The sequence below is a fragment of the Tiliqua scincoides genome, chromosome 4, assembly GCF_035046505.1.
Source record: "Tiliqua scincoides isolate rTilSci1 chromosome 4, rTilSci1.hap2, whole genome shotgun sequence".
Classification (NCBI taxonomy): Eukaryota; Metazoa; Chordata; class Lepidosauria; order Squamata; family Scincidae; genus Tiliqua; species Tiliqua scincoides.
In genome coordinates, this window is record NC_089824.1 from 197393009 (window position 1) to 197398742 (window position 5734).

At 46.3% G+C, this 5734-nt stretch overlaps 1 pseudogene; it reads left to right on the top strand.

Moving 5' to 3' along the window:
* Positions 1-3743: 3743 nt before the first annotated feature.
* LOC136650812 (5S ribosomal RNA) lies at positions 3744-3862 on the top strand (annotated as a pseudogene).
* The last annotated feature ends 1872 nt before the right edge of the window (positions 3863-5734 follow it).

Consider the following 5734-nt stretch of genomic DNA (forward strand, 5'->3'; position numbering starts at 1 on the left):
AATTCTGTACATAGATGATAGTTATGTGTATTGAGAAGCTGCATGGTATTTGTTGGCCAAACTAAACATTATTTTCGAGGGTGCCACTTCATTGAATGAGTCTCTCTACTGAAATGACATGGACCCCACATTCAGAGAGCCTCCATGTACGAGACAGAAAATCCAACAAAGTTCATAATTTTGGGAAGAGAGACACAATTCAGCAAAAAGCAGAGTGTGATCCAGGCAAAAGTTAAGTGCCTTTCAGAGTTCTTGTTTCTAGCTTCAGTGGGGGAAGAGAGGAGATTGCAAGGAGAGTAACAGCAAAAGTCCAGGGCCAGCACCTAAATAATTCTGCATCCCTGTGGCTTCAGACCATGGTCTTAGGTATGGACATGGAGTGACCTGTCATCTCTCATTTTGAAATCTAGCATTTAGAAAACCAATGGTTTTTTGTTGTTTTGACATTTCTCCTCTGCTTATGATCTTTATTATTAGAGAGATCGAGTGCAGCATAATTATGGATTTTGTGTTTGATAACTTGCTTCTTGGCTGGTATTGCCCATGAAGTCAAAAGCTTTAAAGTATTTGGAAAAGAATATTGTCCAGTGAGTTAAACACTGACAGGTTAATGCAATTTGCTCTTCCCATGGAATCAAGTAAAGCAGCTCTGTTCATAGTTGAATTTTGCTTTGTTCAGGTACTTCAGTAAGTTCAAATAATGAGGTTTTCTTAATTTCAACAGGGCTTTGTTGAGTGCAGCTGCTTCTTTCTGTGTTGTTCAAGTTGGATGTGGTTTTTCTACCCTGCTCTCTGATGTTAAAGGAAAACTAATAGGGCCATGCCTAGAAAGAAGAAAACCCCTCCTCTCCACACACTTCAAGTTTCCCCCAAGCACCACAAGTAAAAAGGGCCTTTCTCACATGATTCATTTAGCAGCCACATCTAAGGGGAACATTTTCCATTCCTTAGGATGTAACTGCCATGTTTACATGGCTTCTCCCCAGTGAGGGTTCAATTTCTCTTTGGCCGTGGGGAGCTCACCACTAGCCAAAACACGAGATGGGGCTAAAACTCAATGCTCTCCCATTGCAGTGTACAGATAATCCCACCATGGAAATAAAAAGGTGGGGGTGTGTGTGTGTGCTGAAACAGATGTATGTTGTCACCGAACAAATGGGGCTATTCAGAGTGTCATGAAATGGAGAATTTATGGACAATTTTGGTAATTACTCAAACCAAAGAAGTGACTTAGGTCGCTATTAAAAACCCACTGCTTTGTTTATGTTGAGGGGGAAAAAAGGGGGGAAGGAATAGGGAGTTCCAGCTGATGAAGAAAGATAGTAAGAGAGGATAATGAAAGAGAAACAATCTTTGTTGTCTGTCTTATTATACAGATGTAGCTGAGTCTATTATGCTTTTCCACTCCCCACTGTTTGCTGTTGATTTTCATTTCAAGATGCAAAGCCTGAAGAAGTAAGTGAACAGATTCCTAGTATGCAAAACTGTAGGTGTTCTGAAACTGTTTTAGAAATTTTTTTTTCTTTTCATAAGACTGCCTTGGAATAAATGATTCCCTTTTCATTCCCAGTTTTTGGAAGCCCTTGGTTTTAGGCACTGTCACAGCAACAGGGAAAGTACGATTCTATCCATGTTTACTCGGAAGTAAGTCACATTATGTTCAGTGACGCTTATGCATCACTCAGTAGTAAATCCCACTGAGTTCAGTGAGACATACTCCCAATTATTAGGAGAGTTTTATTTCTTCACAGATTTAATGATTTTTTAAAAATGCAAAAGGTAGATACTATACTTTGGTTGGAGTATTTTCTCTCTCTCTCTCTCTCTCTCTCTCTCTCTCTCTCTCTCTCTCTCTCTCTCTCTTTATGATTATCTGTTGGACAGCTGCCTTGGGCCCAATCCTGAGCACTGCATGCTGACTCATCGCTGGTGAGCAGTGTCACAAACATGCCATAAGGCACACCTCTGATGCTTACCACCTGGCCAGTGCGGGCACTGGCTCAACACAAGCCTGCATTGAGCCAGCGCCGGGCAGAGGATGGGCGACTGCCACCTGGGGCTCCAGGCGAGAGCTGGGTGATAGAGAGGTGAGTGGGGCATGGGGGAAGGCATTCCAGGGTGGGGGTAGGTAAGGGGAAGGTGGGGAGAAGGCGTAGTGTGGGAGGGAACAGGGTGGGAGGGGGGCAGAACCCACTGAATCCAAAGCCCCACGTGGAACCTCTCGGCCCGACACAGGACTTCTTTACCCTGCACCTACTAAATAGGTGGTGCAGAGTCGAGTAGCTCCATTGTGGGGTTGTGTAGCTTGCTTGGGGGATGGGGACAAATGTCGCCTGAGGAGGCATCAGGGGCCACCGGTGGCTGCCCAGTGTGCTCAAGATGGCATGGTAGCCATTTTGGCACTGCTGCAGCCCTGAGCATCAGGCAGTTCTGGACTGGGCCGTTCTCCTACAACATGGTTTTCAGAATTGAGTTCAAAGGTATTTCAATGCTCTGGGAAAGCAGAGAGCACCATGTTTTTTGAGAACTAGTTTTTCACCAGTTCCCATAAGTTGTATATCTATTCAAACTCAAGCAATCCAAAATTATTTGATCTGAAGCAGACTCTAGATACAGAATACAGTATCCTAATGATTTTAGAGGATTTACTATTGACATTCACAGAGGTAAGCATTGACCTTAAAAACACAGCTAATCCCAAATTCAAGCTACGATACAGATGTGACACTGCAAATACCGGTGTGCAATATATTACTAGCTATAAATCCTGTTCATACTTATCCTCAACGGGAAGATGGTTGGCTTTAGTGCTGAGCTGAAATGCCACTTCCAGGTTCACCAAGATGCTTGAAGGATAGGAAGTTGACAGGGGAGATTTTGGCAGTTTTGAAGATGGGAATGTGAACAAGGCTGAACTGTAGAATGAACCTACCAGCAGCAACATTCATGCTCCCAGTTGCTGACGGGCACAACACCATGTGATGATGTGTTGTCATCATGTACTCAAATCAGAGTTGCCATCGAAGAAAACCAGCACAGGTGACCTCTCTTACATCAGCCTTGTCAGCTGTAAAGCATGCACCAGTTGAGTGCCTAAGACCATCAGGACACTAGAAGAAAGGGAAGAGGTGACAGTATTTTGCTGTTTCTTCCAGTTCCATTTTTCCAGTTCATGAGACATTTACCCCTATGAGTGCAGCCGGGGATTAAAAGACTGTGAAGGTAAGGGAAAGAGCAGGGTAAACAGACACCTCTTATGCAACAACAAGCAGGGAGAGCAATGCAAGTGCAACTCTTTCCTTGTAACACTCTGGATTAAGCACTTCATTCATGCAAATGCACATTTCCTAGCAATGATGAAGCTGCCTTGGCATCCAGACTTGTTTCTCTCTAGGTGGTGCCATTATCCTAAAGTGCTTTTATTGATCTGTGGACTCTTTGTCTCCCCCCTTCTCTTCCTCTGCCCGCCCCGCTGAGCTCCTAAATGCTCATATCTTGTCTCAGACAACCAAGGTATTTTAAGGGGCGAACAATGATTTCAAAGTCAGATCAGACAAGCTGAACTTGACCAGTGTGAAAGGAGATATCCCCTGAGTGACATCTGTTTCAGACTGATGAAGGATCTGTCTGCATTTACCAACAGCACTTGCTTCCCTGGCCTTCCTCCTTTCTTTTTCCCATTTGTCCCTGTGATCTTGAGAATTTGGGAAATGGATTCCTTCCGAAGGGCTTGTTCTAGCTGCGTCTTTGCAACTGTTACCCTGCACATGCCCAATCTCATCTGATCTTGGAAGCTAAGCAGGGTCAGGCCTGGTTAGTACTTGGATGGGAGACCGCCTGGGAATACTGGGTGCTGTGGGCTTATACCATAGTCTTTTGAGGCTGATGGTTGCCAACCATGTGTGCTCTCTGTGCAGCAAAGTGTGCATGAAGGGGTGGGTGGGATGAGGTTGGGGTTGTATAATAGAAGGAAAGGGGGGAAAAAACAACAAACAGACTTGGAACAGCACATTGGCAATGCCCAGATGTGGATCTTAGCAGAAGTACAAGCAGGCAATTACAGCAAACTTAAAAGCAAAATAATTCCCTGAGGCATCTTAGATCACCAGTCCCTAACTGTACTTACTCAGAGCCTCAGCTTTCCAGATGCCATTATCCTTCCCTGATCCTCAGTGAGCCAGGTGGAACTGGCCATGCACGGATTTCTCTGAGATGCCCAAATCAGAACACACCAAGCATCCTTGACCTCGATGTTAAGAAGCCTGACTTCACTGAAGTCACAGGTCTGCCTGACTGGATGCTTTACAGTAACCTGAGCATCCTACATGTCTGCTGACCTGCTCAGGTGGACTTGGCCACCCAATGGGTTGGTGCATGCCAGTCCTAGCAGGTGGGATGACTAAGACAATATTGTTCTGGTCAGGCCCAGACAAGGAAGACAAGATGTTCCTGGGTGGGGGGAGGGGAGGAGGGACCAGCTCTGGGGGGGGGACCAGTGGAGGCTCCTCAACTTGATTCTCTCCTCCATGTTGGGCTTGGAAGCCTGACACTGGACTTCTCAAGTCTGTATTTAGCAAGGGCAGAGTTGCAGGGGATGGGGCTTTAGTCGGGAGCAAGGGGAAGAATGTCCCCATTCCCCAAGGAGACCTCAGGTGGTTTCCCTGGCCCTGCAGGATACAGCAGTGGTCATTTTGATGGCCTGCAGAGCTGGGAAGCATAGGATTGGGTTGTTAGTCATGACTTTCTTTGGGTATAGCCCATTGTAATGTCAGGGTGCCCTCCTCCCTGCCAGACCCAGACTTGCAGGGGGCCAGGGAGACACAAGGGGAAGGCAGCTCGGCCAGGCAAGAGGGAGAGCCACCCGGTGCAGGCAAGTCTGCCCGACAACCTCCCACATCCCCAGCTTGTTGGGAGAGACCTGCTGACAGGGCACCTGTCCATGACTGGAGCACCTGGTGTTGGGGAGAAGTGGGAGGCCAGAAGAACCTGACCCAGTAAGAAGTCAGGGAGGAGGGAGTGACAAGGGAGGCAACACCAGGAAGAGAGGCCCTTGGTGGGGTCCCTTTTATGCCCTTCCCAGTAAGGAAGGGGCAGGGCTGGAGGAGGAAGGAGACTATATAACTTACAGGAGGCCCATGATGAGGACAGAAAGCCAGGACTGGAGGGGCAGAGGCTGTGTCTCCAACAGCTCCTGCCTAGGACTCAGTCTAAAGGCCTGTGCCAGGGACAAGTACCAGGGAAACTTAACCGCCTCTCCCTGAGCCAACCTGAGGCCTCCCAAAAGGCCCCAAACAGGGACCATACCCAAGCAGAAGCTGCCTTCTCCCCCAGCCCGCCAGACACCCCTACAGTAACATTGAGAGATCAATTCAAGTCAGATTTTAAGTAACTGTAGCATGCAAGAACCTGGAGGAGGTCAAGCTCTGGTTTAATGGAAGGCTAGAAATAGACCTGTTCTTAGTAATGAAGGATAGGCCTGACTATTTACTACTTATTTTGTTATCTACTTTGTCACAATAAAAGTCAAATATTTACTGAGAATACTTCTCTCTCTTTTTTTCTTTTTTTGAGATCCCTGAAGAATCCTACACCCATGACAACAAATCCGTCTAACAGGCAAAGGGCATTGGTTTCTTTGGGGCCTTTTAAAAATCATTAGCCAAAAAGAAAAGAAAAGAAAAGAATTCAGGGTTGTTGTTTTTTTCAACAATGTTTATTTGGAATTCGGTTCCAC